The sequence below is a fragment of the Schistocerca cancellata genome, chromosome 4 (genome assembly GCF_023864275.1).
Source record: "Schistocerca cancellata isolate TAMUIC-IGC-003103 chromosome 4, iqSchCanc2.1, whole genome shotgun sequence".
NCBI classification, from domain to species: Eukaryota; Metazoa; Arthropoda; class Insecta; order Orthoptera; family Acrididae; genus Schistocerca; species Schistocerca cancellata.
Genome location: NC_064629.1, coordinates 269,816,394 through 269,839,532, shown reverse-complemented (window position 1 = coordinate 269,839,532; position 23,139 = coordinate 269,816,394).

Here is a 23,139-nt window from a genome sequence, read left to right as displayed (position 1 = left end):
GGCGGAGGGTCTGGCGCGTCGCTTGAGACACCCCAGGTGTCGCTTGCTGCGTCCGCTGACTCAGTCGCCGACACACCTTCTAGTGTACCCAGCGCGTTGGGACCGCCCTCACCTCAGTATGAGTGGCGGACTGCAACGCGTTCGGGTTCGCCCGTTCATCCTGTAAGTGGGCAGGTGGCCGCTCCTTCAGCAGGGTCCGAGCAGGCACGCGGGGGCAAAGGCTTGCTGGTTATTGGGAGCTCCAACGTTAGGCGGGTGACGAATCCCCTTTGGGAAATAGCGTACAGGGCTGGAAAGAATTCCAACGTGCACTCGGTTTGTCTGCCAGGGGGCCTTATCCAAGATGTGCAGGCGGCCTTGCCTGCGGCTATCGAGCGTACGGGGTGCAGTCGCCTGCAAGTAGTTGCTCACATCGGCACCAATGTTAAATGTCGCTTGGGTTCTGAGGCGATCCTCAGTTCGTACGGGCGGCTGGTGGATTTGGTGGAGACCGCTGGCCTCGCACGCGGGGTGCAAGCAGAGCTCTCTATTTGCAGCATCGTTCCCAGAGTGGATCGGGCTCCTTTGGTTTGAAGCCGTGTGGAGGGTCTCATCCAGAGGCTTCGTCGACTCAGTGACGGTCTTGGCTGCAGATTTCTAGACTTGCGCTATTGGGTGGGGAATTGTAATACGTCCCTATATAGGTCAGGGGTGCACTACACAAAGATGACTTGGACACGATTTGTGACTTGTGTAAAGAATGGCAGCTAACTCTAAATATAGATAAATGTAAATTAATGCAGATGAATAGGAAAAAGAGTCCCGTAATGTTTGAATACTCCATTAGTAGTGTAGCGCTGACACAGTCACATCGATTAAATATTTGAGCGTAACATTGCGGAGCGATATGAAGTGGGACAAGCATTTAATGGCAGTTGTGGGGAAAGCGGATAGTCGTCTTCGGTCCATTGGTAGAATTTTGGGGAGATGTGGTTCATCTTTAAAGGAGACCGCTTATAAAACACTAATACGACCTATTCTTGAGTACTGCTCGAGCGTTTGGGATCCCTATCAGGTCGCATTCAGGGAGGACATAAAGCAATTCAGAGGCGGGCTGCTAGATTTGTTACTAGTAGGTTTGATCATCACTCAAGTGTTACGGAAATGCTTCAGGAACTCGGGTGGGAGTCTCTGGAGGAAAGGAGGCGTTCTTTTCATGAATCGCTACTGTGGAAAATTAGAGAACCAGCATTTGAGGCTGACTGCAGTACAGTTTTACTGCCACCAACTTATATTTCGCGGAAAGACCACAAAGATAAGATAAGAGAGATTAGGGCTCGTACAGAGGCATATAGGCTGTCATTTTTCCCTCGTTCTGTTTGGGAGTGGAACAGGGAGAGAAGATGCTAGTTGTGGTACGAGGTACCCTCCGCCACGCACCGTATGGTGGATTGCGGAGTATGTATGTAGATGTAGAAGGTGATCGGGACGGCTAGGCTGTAGGGAAATGGCGGCTGATAATTTTAGCATTTCCGAAATGGCGCTTTAGCAGCTGCTTACCTGGATTTGCAATGTGCGAAGGTGCGCCATCTTACATAAAAATGATCCCTTCCACACATCCACGCTTTTGGAGATCTTGAATGACGTGGTTGAGCAAAAGACACTCACAGTGCTTACCAGTGACGCTACACGTAACAGGACCGGATCATCTGTCTCTTCGAAAAAAGTATGACGCCATGATAAATGATGCCGTAAACCCGCACCACACAGTGACCTTTTCAGGGTGAAGTGGTACTGGTTGATTTGCGTGTGGGTTTTCCGTTGCCCATATTCGACAATTCTGTGTCTTGACATATCCTGTCAGATGGAATTGGGCTACGTCTGTCCACAAAATATTCCACGGCCAATCATTGTCCATTTCCATGCGAGCAAGAAATTCTAAAGCAAAGGTTCCTCTTGCTGGCAGGTCAACAGGAAGCAACTCGTGCGCATGGGTACTGTGGAATGGAATGCAAAGAAGGATGTTTCGTAGGATTTTACGCGCCGTGTTCACGGGTATGTCAAATGTTCGGCACACCAAAAGAACCTGTCTTTTCGAATTTCCGAATCATTTCCTCGAGACCGACGGCAGTCATCGGACCAACCCCTTTTTTCAAACCCTTCAGTGTCCGGAACTTCTGCAGACCGATGTATGCATAGTTATCATTCTTGTAATATAGATTTACAAGCACTTTACAAGCAGAACGCGATCTTGCATTGAGACAGTGATGGCAGACGTCGCAGGCGCTAAAGAAGAGAGAGCCATGTACCTGGTGTGTTTATACCAACTTCAATGGCTCATGCGCACGACAGGTGTTTTCACTTACTTGTTCTGACACATACAGCGCCATCTATTCATGAATTTTCACATTTTTTTTCTGCCATACGTTTTTCCCCTTCTCTGATAATATTTCATTGCAATTCGACGTCATTCTGACCAGTGGTGTTATTTCTACAGCGTTTTGAAAGTTTAACTTCAATTGTAATCACCTTGTATTTTTGTATATTAATTTTGACAATATGATAAAAGAAAATTTAAGAGCAAAGAAGTGCGCTTATTCTCACAGTTTTAGGATATTAAGTGGTTAAAACATTCATTAAAATGATTTAAAACTGTAAAATTATGGGTATAGTTTTTTCTTTACTCGATTGGATAAATGTATTGCTGATCAACCTCTGACGACCGTGATGTTGTCGCATGTAATAGTCTCAGCTGACGTTTGATGTGACTATGAAATGAGCAGAATCGGTTAGTATACTGTCTATAGTATTTCGCTACGATTTGGAAGGGTAAATTTAAAATGTCAGTACAAAAATCAATATTTGTGGTTTTGTAGTTTCCCTTAATTTCTCCAGTCGAATGCATCGTTAATTCACTTAACAAGGCCACGCTAATTAAATCACCGCCAGAGCACAAGTGAACAGTTACTAACAGATGTCTCATAACGAAGACAAAGAGCACTGAATAAGGCTATCCATCGGAGAGTTACTAATATTCATGTGGTTGAGCTGCGAACTAGGGACCTCCTGGTCGTCATAAGTTTCACTGAACGCTATATATTCCACAGTCCATACCAGTCATCTAACTCCGTAGAAAGATATCACTCACGACACTCCTTTTGGATCATTAAGAGTGAATGCATGGTAAAGCAGGCAGTGTAATGTAGTAAGCGTCAGCACCATACGTTAACGTTCACAAAGGATGAATACCAGAGTATGACACTTACCTCAAAGCAAGCTAAAAAGTCCATGACAAATAAAAAAAAAGAAAAGAAAAGGAGAAATTGCTAAGTGTCAGCCGAAGTTGGGAATAATTTTGACGTCAGCTGCATTACGTCTTGAAAGAATACCTATGATGCATGTAAATTTGTGTTGTATCAGAACTCGAACCCGGATTTCCGGCTTATCGCGAGCGATGACCTTTACAGTATCTCTTTTCTTTTTCTTTTTCGGTTTGGAGAGCTGCATCAAATCAATCTCAGGACTGAAGACGACAACAACAACAGCTTCTTTTTAATTTTAACTCATAACGCCCTCCCTTTGCAACTTGGAACACATGCGCGCAACCACAAAAAAAAAAAAAAAAAAATACGACTAAGAATCGAATACGGACCAGAGGTTTGAGAGCCCAACACCTCGACAGTCCACCCCCCCCCCCCTCCCCACCAAAAAAAAAGACAGGATCACAAAAATGAAATAAACTGCGAAACAATTTACCTGAAAATGGTCCATGTCTAGAAAGCCACAAGGACCGGCTAACTTAAATGATACCTTGACGGCCGGTCTTAGTGGCCGAGCCGTTCTAGGCCCTACAGTCTGGTGGAACCGCGCGACCGCTGCGGTCGCAGGTTTGAATCCTGCCTTGGGCATGGATGTGTGTGATGTCCTTAGGGTAGTTAGGTTTAAGTAGATCTAAGTTCTAGGGGACTGATGATCTCAGCAGTTAAGTCCCATAGTGCTCAGGGCCATTTGATACCTTGACGACGAAATTCTGGGTTCAACATATTGGCGATAAGTTGCGATGGCAGTCACAAGCACTTCCAATATCCAGTGGCCATGTATTAGCGGCAGGCGAGTGGGTCCGTATAACCCCCTTCATTAACCTTGTGGCGAGCAAAGTGACCCAATAGTCATGCAGTTGTGCTTACTTGACTTTGCCCTCAGAAAGTAGGATAAGACTGCACGGAATAGGATATCAGCTCAAAAGGTGGTAGCATCAACTGCACCAGTTCGTTTCGCGACCACGACAGGTAAATCTATGTTGTAGGGTGTCTATAGTGGGACAGCGACTGCATTCATCCGTGACACTAAGTCCAATACGAAATAGGTGCTTTTTCATGGATAGCAGATTGTGGACCTCTTGATACCACGAGGACGCCACCACCAATGGTAGAACGGGAAGGCTAAGATGAAACCACACAATCTTCAAGAAGTTTGTGGCTATGTTCGTTTAACACGCACCTTACAGTCAGTCCCTCCCCGACGCCGCAATAAAAATCTGTAGACTATCGCCGGCCGTTGTGGCCATGCGGTTCTAGGCGCTTCAGTCTGGAACCGCGCGACCGCTACGGTCGCAGGTTCGAATCCTGCCTGGGGCATGGATGTGTGTGATGTCCTTAGGTTAGTTAGGTTTAAGTAGTTCTAAGTTCTAGGGGACTGATGACCTCAGATGTTAAGTCCCATAGTGCTCAGAGCCATTTGAACCATTTTTTGTAGACTATCAGCCGCCAAGTAACTGATAACAATATAAATTCACGGAAATGGTTTAAATGAAAATTCAGTCGACTGACCTCGACAGGCGGACCAAGATTGCCCAGCCGAAGACAGTAAAACAACCGAGACGTGAATGTGTATATTGCGTGAGTGTAATTCAGCACGGTGCGACAAACAAATAGCACAGACGATTGCCCTTTAATATCGGGAAGTGCCAAACCATTGAGCATACGCGCACGCGCAGACACCTCGTGTCATAAAAGAAAAATATAAAGCTTCCATAGAAAACGACTAGACGGCTGTTTTAGTTTCCTAATCATATTCCTCACAACCGACTTCTAATTTACTGTAGCCATTTTCATTGGAGAACGATCAATTATGGCTTCCAAACACTCATGTCCAATACGACGACCACAAAATGACAGTGTTGTCAAAACCTCGTAAATCCATCAATCCATATTTGCCTTCGTTGATGCGGGCACTAGGTACAAGGCAAAAGGCATCTACTGTAGCCTTGAGCAACGGAATTATCAGCAGGAGAACGGAGTAGCACCATCATATCGTCAGTGTATACACGCACCGAAATCGTGTCTCCCAATAGTGTTCATCCTTGTAAATGAACGGTGATCCTTGGAAGAAGGGGCTTAAATGATAGAACAAACAACGACACTGAAAGCAGACTTCACCGAGGAAAACCGGTACGGACGTTAACCGAAGGTATCAGTTGACCATTGAGAGTCACTGAAGCTTGGATAGCCAAAAACAAATAGTGTCAATAGAGAACCCAACAGCTTCCAGTACCTGCAAAAGGAAGCCATGTCTAACACGGTCGAACGACATGTCAAAATCCATAAACGCCAGAGCACAAGGAAAGGAAGTAACATTGGCTACCGAAACGAAGTCACGACGTTCAGCTATCTAAGTCAGAATAATACGACGAGGAATACAGTTCTGATGGACTGCAACAACTTCCAGCAACCGCCCTCGTCAAACTTTACAATCAAAATTTAATAAGGTAATACCGTGAAATTTATCAGTTGGTGCCTGAACAGAACTTTTAGGAATTAACACCATTTTGCCTGTCGGGCATAACCCCACCCCCTTCAACTCTTCATTCAAAAGTAAAGTAAAAGTAGCACCTAACAACGCTCAAAAACGCACATAAAATTCTTTAGGCAGACCATCTGACACCAGTGATTTACGAGAAGGCGATCTAACAATAAGTTCATAAACATTGTCTCAAGGAAAAACCTCTAAAACTGCTGCATCATATGCAGATGTAGGTCTACAATCCGTAGGAACAAGCAAAAATTCGAATGACACATCGACAAGAACGGATTCCTCGTAGAGCCCCAGATACAATTGATGGAAGACATGCAATATGTCTTTCTGTGCCATCACAACTTGAGAGACGTAATACACGCGCATCAACGATGAGTCTGATGTCGTATCAAATGACATAGAGAAGCCAATTCATTCGCCACCAAGGAATATGGACTGCATTGCATAATAAACCCTTCCAATCGACGCTGCTTTAACTGTAGCAATTACGCCTTTACACGCATGACCACCGCAGTTCGTAGGGGAGCCTGATGAGCGGTATCATAAAGGTCGCACAAGAGAGAGCAGTAAAATTCTAGCACCCCCCGAAATTCCTGCGCTCTATCAGCGCAGAATCGCCTCAGGATTTTTCAGAGTCTCGTCTTTACCAGTTGAATTCACCATTCCAAAATAGATGCGTATCGCGCATATAAACGGAGACTACGGTCCTACACTTTCTGGATCACCTCATCTATTGAGAGATCCTCGAAGTGAACCATATTCAGCATCGGCTCTAGAAACAATTTCAATAACTGTTGCTCATGATTAAAGTAACAGTCACTCCACAGTGTTCCGTGAAGCTGGCGGGTATGTCATCAAAAGCAAAATCCAATACTTACCCAGTCAGATAAATAAAATCTGTGAAGCCTACTGATAGAAGTAGCAGTAAAATAGGTAACTGGGCAAGAGTCAGATATTTACATACCCAAACGTCTTGCAGTTTCAAGGAACGAACTAAGTTTTGCAATTATCAACGGAAATTAAAATTTGGAGATTGCTCCGTAGGACGCAACACACAGTTAAAATCCCCACCTATCAAAATAGCCTGTGAACTTTTCTGCTACAAATAAATCACCACCTCCTTATAAATTTAGGAACGGTCTAAATTGCGTCCGTAACTGAACGGTGCATAAAAGAGATTCAAGGCTAGGTGAAGCAAAGTACATCCTTTTCTCTACCATTACTAAGAGCTTCAATCAATTCCATGGGAATGCCGTTCTTAAAGAGAATGCAGTCCCTGTGGAACGTTTAGAAGCCACGTTAAGCACAGTGTAAAATCCAGGGAGAGCAAAACGAATTAACTGAACTTCTTGTAAGAATACATCAACAACGGAATCGTAGATAAATTGATGCAACGGAAACAAGCCGCAGTTGCGACTACACCCGATGAACATTCGAAGAAAGAAATGTACAGGCCTACATACTTTAACAACAAGACACGAAATTCGAGCTGAAGGCCTACTTAATTGCATTATCAATGAGTTCAAAATCCATAACCGAGGTCACTGAATAGTCCGAGTGTGGAAGGCTTGTACACTCAGCCTCTGGAATCTTTACGTTTCTTCTTGTTATGAGACACTACGCGCGCATGTTGGACGAGTTTTTTACAGTGACTACGAGGCAACACAGCATCAGCAGTCTGGGACGTACGGGCTCCTTGAACTTTATCTAAATAAAGTGACAGCCTCAGAGATCCCCTTCACAGGATGGGATCCTTGCAATTCAGATCGACGCACAAGAGGGAGGTAAGACAACACAATATCTGGGTCGATAGTTAGCACTTACTGACTATCAATCGCCTCAATGGGAGTCACAACAATAGGTCGTTCCGATCTCTTTCTGAAACTCCACACTTCCTGGCTATCAATCGACACCATAGGGGAACAACCGTAGCCTATTCCGATCTCACCTGAATGGGTGAAATCAACGGAACAAGTGGGGTTGGGGCCGCCATAGACTGCTGCTATTGTATCATTGATACACAAGAAGGCCCATCATACTTTCACACCACTGGGTGGTCCCGAGCCGTTACCTCAAACCGCAGGAGGAAAACAAGTAGAAACTCTAGAGACATCAGCAGCCGTTTTCTCAACACTGATCCCATCAAGAGTGCGGTACTCAGGACTACCAGATACAACAACCGACAAACTTATTTCAGGGAGGGGTGGATGAGGAGAAGACGCATCCTTCTCTTCACCACCCTCCGTACGACGTCTCTTATGCTCCATCGCGAACACTGTCCGGTTGGCAACAATCATTTCAGGACAGTGCTGCGAGGGTAATGGCGGAAATTCAAGAGCAGTAAGCCGCGCGTCCCTCTGCTGTTCATTTCACCTGGGGAAGACGTGGCACGAATCTCGTGAGTGGTAGGAGAGGGATTAGCTAACGTTAATTTTCGAAGCTGTTCAAATGAATTCAATTCAAATACCCACCACAGGCAATTAGTTCTAAGGTGGCCAGTTTCATTGGAGAGAAAGCACGTCCCCACGTGTCCACTGTACGTTACATGAAAGCGGTAACACATACCTGTAGATGGGAAGGAACGTTACGATTGACTACTATCTCCACTGAACGTATACAGCTACAGTACTGCAACAGACGTTCCGTAGACCAGCGCTGGCATCGTGTACCCCACATACCACTTTAAGGGAGCAAAATACCCTTCAGGGAACTGTCGTCAACCTCTAGCGCGAGAACATTGTAGCCATCAACCTACTATCGATATAAATCCGTCCAGGCGATAGTAGCGTCACCTGGCGGGGAATGATTGGTAGTCAGATACATGCACGGTGCATGTAGTATCAATGAGAGTGTCGTCCGTGTGTAGAATGGGGAAGGCGCGCACTCCATCTGAGTTTGTCTAAGAGCAGATTGTGGTAGACGAGAGGTTCGGTGCGAGCGTTTCGGAAACTGTACGACATGTCGCGTGTTCCAGGAGTGTTGTGGTGGGTCTCTTCAGCACGTGGTGAACCCAAGTGAAACAGCAACCAGACATTGTGGAGTTGGGCGCCACTCCTCATTACAGACGTCGGACGTCGTAGTCTGGGCAGATTGATAAGACAGGACAGGCAGCGAACTAAAACCAGATTTTAATGCTGGGCAGAGAACAAGTGTGTCTGAATACACGATGCACCGAACACTCCTAACACTGGACCTCCACAACCGACAACTCATGCATGTGCCAGTGATAACACCACATCAGCAACTACGACTGAAATGGGCACATGACCATCGACTCCGGACACTGGCGCTGTGGCAGGGTATTGAATGGTCTGTTGAATCCTAATACCTTTTTCGTCATGCCGATGGGTGGGTGCGAATCCGTTGTCTTCTAGGGTAACAGGTCCTTGAAACCTGTAGCGCAGGACAGAGACAAGCTGGCGGCGTCTCCGTTAAGCTCTGGGGAACATTCAGTGGGCATTCATGGGTCCAGTGAAACGCGTGGAAGACACCATGATGACCAAGGAGTATGGTACACTGTTTGCAGACCACGTACACGCCTTCATGACGATCATGCTTCCAGACGGCAGTGGCATTTTTCAACAAGATAATGCTCCATGTCACAAGGCCAAGAGTGTGGTGGAGGAGTTCGAGAAAAGCATTGGCGAGTTCCAGTTGATGTGCTGTCCCCCAAACTGGCCAGATCTGAACCTGATCGATCACATCAAGGATGTAATCGAACATGGCGTCAGAGCTCATGCCCCCCTTCCCGGAATTTACGGGAAATAGGTGATTTGTGTGTGAAAATGCGGTGCCAGCTCTTTCCAGCGACCTACCACGACCTCATTACTTCCATGCCACGACGCGTTGCCACTGTTATCCGCGCCAATTGTGGACATACCAGCTATTAGATAGGTGGTCATTATGTTCTGGCTGATCGGCCTGTGTAATCCAGTTCCACATTAGCAAGAAGTACCATACTTATGGAATCGTCATGATGCTTAAGGGGAACTTGAGAACCACCAAGAAAAACCAACATATTTACTTGTAGGGAAACCAAAAACTTAACGGAAAAGACATAGTTATTAGAGCCAGAATAGAAAGTATGAACCTGATTAGACTTCGTGTGAATGGGGTCGGTGAGCCAGTCATGAACATTCGGTCTGCATAGAACGCCTGGGTTCGTAAAAACTAAAACTTATTGTACCTTCTTTCGGAACACACTTGAAGACAGTGGTCGGCATTACGGAGCGAACAACACCGCTATCAGCAGGCGCATACAGTAACAGATGCTACGGACTAAACGACGATGTGGCACAGACGAAGATAGAAGCAGGACAGAGAAAGAGCTGTCCAGGCGTACGCGACGTTGCAGTGAGGCATAAAATAAGCAATCTTCCCGCTTGGCGCACCATGTGGAACTGTGCCCATTTTGGCTATCTCTGCGTGCCTCCAGGACTGACCCAAACCTTCATGTACCTCAGTGTCTGCACCCCATAGTGCTCGCAGCTTTACCTGGATTCCCACAACAGGGTTAATGAGACAAACGTGTTCAGCGGTAGTAGTATCGTCATTTTTGCCCCTTCTAGACTGTAATATTTACATTTATGATGTCTGTTCCTTCAGACATGCACGTATGTTTGAAGGAACAGATGTTGTAGATGATCAACAGCTGTTGTTTAATTTCGAAATATTAGTTTCCGTTACGAATAATTTTGATGTCAGTTGCATTAGGTACTTAAAAATGCCTATTGGTGACACATAAGTGGTCTACCGACCTCTTTTTCACGGGCCTCCCTTCTCGACATACAGCCCAACCGTGCTCTCGTCTTTTGTGCATTTTATCAGCTATCTTCCTAGCTACAAATCCTTTTTCTGTATATTCTGTTCACACTCCAGAAAAATTTATGCAAATCGTCTAAAATTAAATTTTGTTCCATAATTTCCTATTTTTTCTTTTTATGTAAAATATTGTAATAAATTCCTTATTGTCTTAATTTATTTATTAATTTTCTTGTGGGTTAGTTCCAATCACTGACTTCTGCAAATATCGTAATCTCTTAGCGTTGCTGCTGATGCAGTTTATCCCACAATTTATGCGATTGTCCTTTACTTCTCTTTCGCTAGGTGTTTTGTCTTAACTCCAGAGCGCCAGTCCCGGAAAGCACCGGGTTAATTTCGTTTTTGCATTTTATAGTACAATTTTTATGTAAGATAATAATTTGTTTAAAAAAAGAAGGTGCCTCTTCTGTTGCATATGTTTAGTGCCTTCATCAGTTTCTTGTAAACTACAAACATTTTTATCGAATTGAAAATAAAAGTTTATCTTTTAAATTACGAGTACAATATAACTATTTTCATTATCTCCTCACTTATACTTAATAAGCTTTTTTGACCTCTCTGCGTATACACAATTGATTCATACGTTTTGTATCGTCTTACGGAAGAGGTATTTCGCCCTCAACAGCAGTCCCCTGCTTTAGCGCCCATCAGTATTCGACCTACTCAGAAACATTTCAATTGATTATCCTATTACTTCTTTCAGGAGCAGCATTTTTTACATTTTACTAAAGTTTTTTTGATGGTCTTGTCTCCAGTATAACTTGTGAAATTCTTCCTGCATATACTCTTCACATTTGTATACACCGTCGTTCTCTATCTACTTTACGACATAATTTACGCGATTTTCTAATAACCCTAACAGGACATTATTTTTTTGTACTGGAAAGGAAACTTCTTCCGGAAATGATATTTAAGGTGATCTCCTTTCCTTCGCTTCTCTTAAGGAATGCAACCTGCTTTTTCACTGTGTTCCATAGGCCCTATATCTTGATATCCATTACAAACGAAACGAGAGTTCACGTATTGGTTGCAATGTTTTGGGACAAGCATTACTGTCGCTTAAACTTATTGCGTAAAACTTCTCTTTGTATTTATTAATTATAACTTAGTACCACACAATTTAATCTACTATTTATATTTATCCATATGAATTTCTAGTTTTTGCTTGGATACTTAATCTCCATCTTATTTCACTTATCTTTTGATTTCAGAACGACCTTGAGGTATTTGCTGTTGTTCCTTATTTTTCCTCTACAGTACAGTCTAAGTAACTTAACACGAGGAAAAAGATCCCGATGTATTGCAACTTATAATTTACCCTGTTTATGACTTTTGGTGTGGACAAAAGGACCGTTTCCAAGAAGTTTGTTTGTAACGCCACAAAAACACCAATTTTTCCCGCTCCCAGAGAAATACAGGCTCGTGCATATGCATTGAACGCTGTCTTTTCACAACCTAAAACAGGTTCTGTCAAAAGCAAGATTAAGGTTGTGACTCATTCTTGCCCTAGTGCTGTGCAACGACGTTCGAACAAACTATTTGTCTCATTATGAATTGCTGGCTATCGTGTGAACTTTCAGTCAGACACAGGGGCCTCAGTAACTTCGCTTAATCGTGTCACGTACAAATAATTAGGCTCTCCACGCCTTTCTAAATCTAGCAAGCACTTTACTGCTTACAACGGACAGGAAATTACAGTGTTTGGACTATGTAATTTGCCTGCCACTTAAGAGCACAAATCTCATACTAGGGCAGTGAATTTTACCGTGTTGAAAGCAAGAAAAATTGAGAACGTATTCGGTTAAGATGGGTTTGATTTGTTTGGACTTAACATCCAAGAGAATGTACTTTCAGTTTCTGCTCTTGACCCAAAAGGCGATGTAGCTATCTTGCTTAAAGAATTTCCTGCATTATTCTCAGAAGGAATGGGAAAAGCTGATAACTTTGCAGTGCATGTTACAATCAGCAGCCTAAGTTTTTCCGGCCCCGCCCCATTCCAATTCCCTTAAGAGATAAAGTATCCGGTGAATTGAAGGAATTGCTAGATAGTGGTGCAATTGCTCCCATTGAAACTGGTCAATGGGCAAGTCTTCTCGTTTTGTTGCCTAAGCCGTCTGGTCGCATTCGCATTTGTGTTGACTTCAAGTCTACACCCAACCCACCGACATTAGTTGGCACTTACCTGTTACCTCGACCTGAGGAAGTTATGGACAGGCTTGGTGCAGGCCGTTACTTTTCTAACATATATTTCCGTGATGCCTACTTTCAAATTCCATTGAATGAAGAATCACAGAAAGCGTTTGTTGTAAATACACACTTAGGAGTGTTCAAGTATTGGCGATTGCCCTTCGGCAGTGCTTCTGCACCAGCTATTTTTAAACGTTATTGCATTAGCTGACAGCAAAAGTGTCATTTTGTTGAAACTACCTTGACCACATTGTCGTCTCAGGTGCACACAAGAGGAACACATTGCCAATTTGCGTACTCTTTTGCGAGTGTTGTCAGAAGTAAGGCTCAAGTGTCGTCTCTAAAGTGTGATATTTTTTTAAACTGAACTATAGTACTTGCGTCATGTGATAAACAGGCATGGTGTGCATCCCTTCCAATCTCATTTGCTTGCAATCCGTGGCCCGCTCGTTCCTCGCAATGTGTCTAAACTGCAGTCAGTACTATGCAAGGTGACATACTTCAATCGGTTCATACCCAATGCCGCTCAGAATGCAGCTCCACTGCATCGCTGGCGTCGCCAAAACGTATCTTTTGTGTGTGCCAAAGAGTGTCACGACCCATTTCAGGAATTCAGAAACGTTTTGTTCAGTGACAGATATTTAGTGCATTTTTACCCTGCCGACCCAGTAGCTTTGCAAGTCGACGCTTCTTCCTACAGAATCGGCGCTGTGCTTTCGCGCAGAACTGAAGCACAACAAAACAGTGGTGTGCGTCACAGTTTTCAGCTCAAACTCAATGCAATTATTCTCGAATAGAATAAAAGGCTCTCACTACTGTGTATGGTGTGACAAAATTCTATCGCTATTTGTATGGTCACAAGCTCTTTTTAGTGACAGGTCACAAGCCTTTGCAGTCTTGTTTCAGCCGTCAAAGCCAGTTCGTACACGCACTGCTCAAAAATGGCAACGATTAGCTTTGTTGCTTTTCCATTATTAGTATCAAATCGTGTACAGACCTATGGCAAATCATGGCAATGCAGACGCCCTATTCGCCTTCCGATTGGCGCAGACTCTGATTTTGAGGCATCTGTCGCATCTTATTGCCAAATCGATGCACATGAGTTTGAACTGCTGGAATCTTTTTCATTGCCCTACAGAGAAATTGCACAGGCCACGGAAGCAGATCCAGATCTCAAGATTTCGTTGCGTGACATTCGCATGTCTTGGGGCTCGTTCATTAAAAAGTATCCAGAACTCAGCTGTGCGCTGATATATTGCACGTTGGCATAAACTTTCTGTCCAACAGGACGTGGTTCTAGTTCAAAACAACAGTGGATGATCGCATGTGCTTATTCGCAAAGTGTAGCAAGGCGGTGTGTTGCGATTGCTCCAACAACGATATTGGGGAATTGTTCGCATTAAAGAGTTAGTGCGCCGGCACTGTACTTGGCAGGGCATGGACATCCACGTTGAACAGTTGACACCACAGCGTCGCGTATGCGAGGAAAACCAATCCGCTCCTCCACAGACATTCTCAGCTTGGCCTAAGACTCAATCTCCATGGCAACGAGTGCACATAGACTTTGCATTACCATTTTGGAACACTCGTTGGCTCATAGTGGTACAATCTTTTAGTGAGATCCCATTTGCAGTGACAATGGCTTCTACCACATCTCGTAGCACAATTCAAGCGTTGTCTTCCATACCCTTCATAGAAGGTTTGAAAGACGTACTTGTGTCGGACAATGACCCACAGTTCACTGCACGTGATTTTGAACAGTTTTGTGAAGGAAGTGGTATTCGTCATCTAACAAGTGCGCCGTTCCACGCCCAGTCTAACGAACAACCAGAATGCGTCGTACGCACTTTTAAACAACAGATGGTCAAGATTCGCACCACCTACACACGGGAACAGGCGCTACAACTTTATCGCTCCCACCCACGCGATAGACCATCACCGGCGGAACGTCTGCATGGCCGCCGCCATCGGACGCTGTAACACTTGCTACTCCCACCACAGCATCCGGCGCCGCCAGTGGTCCGCAAGTATCGCTTTGCGCCACGTGATCTTGTTCTTTTCAGGGTTTGTGGCAAGTGTGGGCGCTGGGAGCGAGTTGCAATCCAGGAACGCATTGGCTATTTTATGTATTTGACTGCAAGTTCCGATGGTTTTCAGCGCCGCCACCAGAACCAAATTTGTGCGTGTCCTTTGCCCCAAGATTCTGCTCCTTTTCTTCCCCGGGATTCACTGCCTCACGTGACCGCGCGGCCTTCGCAGCCGCCCGCTCGTGCTACCAGGGCACTTCACGAGAAGCGGATAAACGGTGCGCACCCCCCCCCCCCCCCCCCCCCGAAGCTCATCGATCCGATGAACGTGGACCCGTCGTTGCCGATGTTCCCGTTGCCTCGGAAGCCAGATAGTGGGCCATGGTCGGGAGTACGCCATCCTCCACAGTCTCGGCTCCCGGCTCATCTTTCAATTCCAGTGTCCTTCCTCCACCCCCCCCCCCCCCCCCAACACACGTTGTCGTTCGCATCTTGCCGACACAACAATGGTGCGGCATTCTGGTAGGTGGAATGCGCTAGTGAAACTGTCGCCAGCACACTGGTCTCCAAAGATGAAACGCAATTACCGATAGTAGCTACAGGATCAAGTGCGCCCATCACTGTAGAGTACAGAGACACACCACAAGCAAAACGCCCCAACGCCCTCTCGACAGCATGTATTTAGGCCGTCGCCGCTGACCGGAGAGTCTCATGCACTCACTGACTGACTCACTCATCGAGTTTGGCGTCTGTCAGTACATTCTCAGAACAAGTTCAGTCCACATCGCAGGCTATGACAGTACATAGCGACCAGATTAGTGCCTATAGCGGGACTAGAAGCGAGACTAAAGTCTGTAACAACAAGATTACCGATATTGTCTGCAAGAGTACTATGGCAGAAGAGCTTGTGCCACAAAACATGGACTCTATATAAGTTAAGTAAATGCTCATGTAAATAAAGAACCGTATTAATTCAGGTGTGCATTTCTGTTGTAGAAAGAGTACACCGGACGCCCATAAAAACATCCTCTCCCTTGTTTCCTTGCGGTACGAGACTCAAAAACGACCACTATTATCCCTATCATTTGCAGCGAGTGGTGGGATTATCAGCAGCGGATTTCCCTCTACAGAAAAGATTTTGTGCTGGTTTTTGCGCCAGACCATTACAATGGAGGAATTTTGTCAGTCCTACTTGCCGACGAAGTAACCCTTACCAGAACTGGCAGTATCAGTCTGCATAATCGTCGTCTGTGGGCTACAGACACGGCAGGTGAACAGAGAAACTTCCATTTGTCAGCGCCGTCTACCATGTTCACCGGGTACATGAAAAGTGTACGCAATGGCTTAGGTCGACACGACAAACAATTCCTCCTTTACGTAACAGGTATGCGTATTTTGCCCTGTATATCGTTATCAGAAACACATCCAGAACTCATTTCGCATTATCGGAAGTGCTCATACTAGATATTTTTTTTAATATTCTTAACGCTCTGGGGCGGAATATGAGTTTGATATCCGTACAAACCGTAAATAACTACGTGTTTTCGACATTACTAACTTGGTGACGAAACGATTAGATCCTTCCGCAATTAGCAAATTATTACATGTCACGACTGTCGTTTGTAGTATCAAGTTATTACATCTTGTCATTACCGAAGGATCCATTATAACTGTACAGATACAACTAAAAAAATCTCTTACTTATTCGAATCTTAGGATTCACGATTATAAAGACGTCATAATCAACACAATCTTACTTCACCCAGAAGACAAATTGCAGAACGAACCTTGGTCTGCATATAAGATAACTTCAACAGGACTGCTCAACGTATATCGTCTCCTTTATGTATCAGGAAGGCATAATTGGTTCTATGTTTCTGACAGCAAATGACTGATAGACCCTCTACGGATGTACAGTCATTCAGTTTGTTCTCATATTTACGGTCACCAGAATCTTTCATATTCTTAACACTATGAAGAAAACACTGAAAAGGCAACGCAGCCATACTGGTTTGCCCAGAACGAACAGACAGTCATTCATCATAGATACAGTCCACAGTAGGACTGTCAGCATCGCTATTTGGTGGCTCATGTAATCGATTTTAAGTTAATTAATTAAACCTGCGGAAATACAGAGCATAGGATTATAATAAATTATGAACTCTGATTATATGGAACGTATGCACAGCCACAAATGTCAGCAGTATTTACTTATATTTCCCAGAAGACGTCAGTTTAGACCTCACATCAGGCAGTATTAGTATTAGTAAAAGTGTAGGCAAAACCCTGAAATGCGTCTTGGCAAGGCAATATGATCTCCAACAGCAAATGTTTGATGGCGACACTCCCAGCCACATGACCTAAATGAGTTTGAACTCGCACTATACTGAGTGTGCCGTGACGTGGATACCCAGGCCATGGGTCGGGAGAGGGGCATGGAGCCCATCAACGACAAGTAACATGCATAATGTTACTCTGCACTCCAAAAACGTATACGTAGTGGTGTATATTTATTAAATTGTCAGACAAGTTGTCTGTGAAAAATGTGAGATGCAGTTTGAAAGCCTAACAACTATATCGAATAATGTGATACTGCAATCCTGGCATGGAGATGTGTCGTAATATATAACTGACTTTGACATCGCTTTAAGTAGAACAATACGTGTATTTTCGATGAAATAATACACACAAACTAGAGTTAGGTCCTCAGTCCAATGTTTGCACTCTCTGTAGTTGTAGTAAACACTTCTTTTTTTTTTATTCGAACAGACACCAACAACACGAGTATGCGTAATCGATTTCCATGTTAAATAATTAAAATTATAGACACATGGATAATATTCTGTATACGACCAACAAAGCGGATTATTCATACTGATAACAAAAACACGTGAGTAAAGACTCAGATGACGGCATACTAATGTCGAAAATTCACTTTAAATACAATTATGTCACTTTATAGCAAGAGAGTAACTGCTTACATTTTTAAGTAATAATATATTAATACTGTAGAATACATAACAGCAGACGGCTGCAAAAGCTTGCAGGCAGGTAGGAACGTAGTAAGTGGGCAGGCTGAGTGCACTAGGAGATTATTTAATAATCAAAACCACCTCACACGCTAAAATAAGTATAAAAATTAAATTAATAAAAGTTTACTCACATAATGAACTCCAGATCGTGAAACTCGATATCATTATTTTAATTTCTCTTCATTCCTTTACATTTTAGCTTAATATTACCATCATCAAAAAATTGAAAGTCCCAGATGGTTATTATTTTATTAAGCCAGTCTCGCATAATAATTTCAAATCTATTATCAAGCTCCATACAAAATTTCTCTCAATATCTAGTTTGTAAATATTCACAGCCCATAATATAATACAACTCATTTACTTCTACCTCACTAACCTTTCTAAATAAATTAGAACTGCTTGCATTATTAAGCTTTTTCAGTAGAGTATCCATTTATAAACAATAGAAAAAAATAATATTAAAAATTTTTACTATAAGTTCTATGCTGAGCATCATACGTTAAATTCTGCTTACCATACATGACTATGTAGCCAATTGTATATTTCAGACGTTTGTCTTTAAATGTGGCAACTAATTTCATTGTAGTTTTCTGTGTGACTAACACATTTATTCTCCCAATTGCTTCCCAGATCTTCTTTATACTGACGAGGCATCATTCTCCAGCAAAGGAATTGTCAGTAGGAGAAATATGCGTTATTGGTCCATCAGCAGTCGACGATGGATCTGACCGCTAGAACGTAAATGTCCATGGAATGTTAATGTTTGGTGAAGAGTTATTCCAGAAATCTTTGTTGGATCTTTTTTTTTTTTTTGTAAGTGTCAACCAAAATCACAGACAATATACCCAATTTGTAAGGAACACTTTTTCTTTTGTCTTAGACACCTTACCTCCGAATCAAGAGGATGGTCATGTGGTATTAGCATGACGGATGCGGCCAGCCGGTGTGGCTGTGCGGTTAAAGGCGCTTCAGTCTGAAACCGCGTGACCGCTACGGTCACAGGTTCCAATCCTGCCTCGGGCATGGATGTGTGTGATGTCCTTAGGTTAGTTAGGTTTAATTAGTTCTAAGTTCTAGGCGACTGATGACCTCAGCAGTTAAGTCGCATAGTGCTCAGAGCCATTTGAACCATTTGAACCATGACGGATGCAATGCACAGAATGCCTTATGAGCACTAATTAAGGACATAAATATTCTGGTAGGTGGACTGGACGTGATGGGCCAACTAGTTGGCCTGACCAATCACCAAACCTTATACAGCTGGATCTTATTTTTTTTACTTATTTCCATCATGTCTGACACCTTACCTTTTGTGTACCATTTTTTTTCTTGGAATATGGAGACCATATTAAAAAACTCTCTGCATACAATGCTTGTTTTATTAAATGCACTTCATTGTAGGAATTAGCATTTGGTATCACAGATTACCCTCCCCCCCCCCCCAAAACACACACATGCAAATGCTGTAATAAATAACAGACCTGAAATTAGTAGGGTTATAATAAGTTTTTTCCACTCTTCATGTTAACTATCAATATACCGGGTGATCAAAAAGTCAGTATATTTTTGAAAACTTAATAAGCTACGGACTAATGTAGATAGAAAGGTAAAAATTGACACACACGCTTGGAATGACATGGGGTTTTATTAGAACCAAAAAAAAAAAAAAAAAAAAAAAAACACCCCATATTGCTAGACTCGTGGAAGATCTCTTGCCTGCATCGTTTGATGATCATGTGCTCAGCCATCACTTCCGTCATTCTTGGCCTCTCAGGTCCCCAGACCTCAGTCCGTGCGATTATTGGCTTTGGGGTTACCTGTAGTCGCAAGTGTATCGTGATCGACTGACATCTCTAGGGATGCTGAAAGACAACATCTGACACCAATGCCTCACCATAACTCTGGATATGCTTTACAGTGCTGTTCACAACATTATTTCCTCGACTACAGCTATTGTTGAGGAATGATGGTGGACATATTGACCATTTCCTGTAAAGAACATCATGTTTGCTGTCTTACTTTGTTATGCTAATAATTGCTACTCTGATCAGATGAAGCGCCATCAGTCGAACATTTTTTGAACGTTTTTGGTTCTAATAAAACCCCATGCCATTCCAAGCATGTGTGTCAATTTGTACCTCTCTATCTACATTATTCCGTGATTTATTCAGTTTTCAAATTTATACTGACTTTTTGATCACCCGGTATATGTTTCCTAATATCGCATATGGGGCAAGACTCATATCCTGGTGAGGTTTCTCTTTACTGTAGAATGGAGTGAAAAGAGATGCTGGGGTGAATAGGGACAAAATTCAGTAAAATCACTTTTATGTGTAAAACATGTGATTGTAATTCGTTTAAGATTACCCACAATTTTTTTCCAACAGTGACAAATTTAGTTTGTTGATTTGAGTCGGTCAGCCATTTTCATATTCTGTTAGCCACCTAATAGTCTAAATTCTTTGTGCAGCAAGAAACTTCTATTGTAACAACAGGTAAATATGAATTATATTCCATTATCTTTATCTTTTCTTTTAAAGTATGATAGAGTACTTACTTCCTGCAATATTTCACTCATTCCATCATTGTGATTTATTTTAATAAAGCAAAAATAGAATTTGAGGTTAATTTTTGTTGTTAGTTGGGGACAAAAGGGACAGGTAAAGGTCTAACTGATTTATTATTAAACTTGTATTTGTTAAAATAAGACCAAATATAGTTTAATATATCATTTATAGATTAGCTGGACTCCATGTAGGACAAAATGCCTGCAATGTACAAACCTAACCTAATAGGTCTGTAAGCAGAATGTTTTACATTCAACAGAGGAAATTCAGCAGGCCTTAAAAGTTGTTTCAAGAGGTTTGTCTTTAAGGAAAGCTGCTGAGAAATATAAAATGCCCAAGTCAGTGCTGCACAGACATAAGAAAGGCACTGAATCAAACACAACACCTCTAAAAATTGGTGGCCAGCCCATACTGCCCAAAGCTGTGTAGCATCACTTTGTGGAATGTTTAATGACATGATGCCTATGATTTAAGGTGTGTAGTTAAGGCATACACGGGTTCCAAGGAACAAACTGTTTCTAAATTTAAGGATAATTTTACAGGAAAAGATTTTGTATATAGTTTCCTGGAATGCCACAAAGGGAAGTTGTCAGAAAGAATGTGCCAAAACATTAAGAAATCCACAGCTGCAGCTACCCCTGAAACATTGAAAGCTTATTATACCTGGCTTGAAGACACTCTAAAAGATGTGTCATCATCATATATTATAAGCTATGATATTTATCTGATCCCAGAATGAGATTTTCACTCTGCAGCTGAGTGTGCACTGATATGAAACTTCCTGGCAGATTAAAACTGTGTGCCAGACTGAGACTCGAACTCAGGACCTTTGCCTTTCGTGGGCAAGTGCTCTACCAACTAAGCTACCCAAGCATGACTCACGCCCCGTCCTCACAGCTTTACTTCTGCAAGCACCTCGTCTCCTACCTTCCTAACTTTGCAGAAGCTGCAGAGTTCGGAAGGTAGGAGACGAGTTGCTGTAAGAAATAAAGCTGTGACGATGGGGTGTGAGTTGTGCTTTGGTAGCTCAGTTGGTAGAGCACTTTCCTGCGAAAGGCATAGGTCACGAGTTCGAGTCTCTGTCCGGCACACAGTTTTAATCTGTCACGAAGTTTCAATTTATCTGATGATCCTGTATGGAAGAAGATCCTTACAAAACGTGGGACAAAATATCCTGAACATGTAATGAACCATACTAAAGAATCGACAGCAATAATGTATATTACATTGTATACAAGGCTTTACATGTTTATGACAGTTGGACATATGTAACCAAAGTGCTTCTGGTTGGTTTGACCACTATTGTTTCCAAGACTGGCTAAAAACAGTTATCATACCATATGCTTCAAAATTACCGTGCCGGAAAATTCTTCTTGGTGACAATTTGTCATCTCATTTGTCCATAGACACCATAGAGCTATGTAAGTAGAATAATATTGGGTTTGTCTTCCTACCCATCAGTTCTACATATCTTACTCTGCCTCCTAATGTAGCCTTTTTGACTCCTTTAAAGTCAACACACCATCAAATTTTGGAGAAATGGAAAAGAGGTCCTAGAAGAAAGTAGTCCTCTCTTTCAACAAAGGCATTTCCCCAACTTCTTAGGGAGTTAAGGCAGCTCATTATGATAAATGTAACAACGAATATTGTGGCTGGATTTAGAAAATATGGCATTATTCCATTAAATCCTCAGATTATCCTAGACAGGTTTCCTGCTCCTTATGATGCAATTCTGGATAAGAATTTAATAAATGACTAAATTTTTCACTATTGAAAGAGATGAGATATGATGCTCCCAATGTCAGAGTGCCTAAGAAGAGTACAAATGTGGAACCTGGTAAGAGTGTTTCTGATGTTGATCGGTGTCCAAATGTCAGTTGTGAAGAATCAGAAGATGAATGCCAGGTATCAGGAAATGAAATGAGCAGTTCTTCAGATTCAGATTCTGTACCTGAGCAAGAAATTTTTGAAGAAAGCAGATATGTAAAGAGGAACGGCCTGCCGGTTACAGGAGTTTACCAGCTGTCACAAGAGAAAATCTGAAAATGACTGAATTGTGGTGGACTTCAGTGAATGCCATACTACTTCATCTAAAAAGGTCTCTTACCCCTGGTTCATAGGTATGGTGACAGATGTGAAAAAATTATAAAGACATTGAAGCATCATTTGTTAAATTCACTGAAACCAGAATCAATTCAGGATCAGTTTCTAAGTGGCTGGGAAAGAAGAGACACTGGATTGTAGGAGGTCTACATCACCCGCAACTCCTTCAGAAATGGTTAATTTCCATGAGTGGCAGTAGTGGTTATACTTATTTCATCCTTCCTGAATTTTAGAGACTTTGCTTTCTTCCAGTTTTGTGTTATTATTGGAAACTGCTGTTTAAAGCCACATCATAAAGTACTGTAAGCATAAAAATAAACTTTAATCAGTTTGATATATCTACAACTTATTTTAAAATATTCTCTGATGTCCCTATTCAGCCTTCTAAGTGATATGTCGGGAGAGTGAATTAAATAACACAGTAAGATATATCCTGTGCCTATTCACCCCGTCTGTGGGATGAAAAGGAACAGCCACTATTTTTAAAAATTGATGTGATGTTCTTTCAATAAAAAATTATACAACTACATAAATAAGTACCTTATACTGATGAGTATCACATAGATGGTACATTAATTCAAATTTTATTCCAAATGTGTGATTATT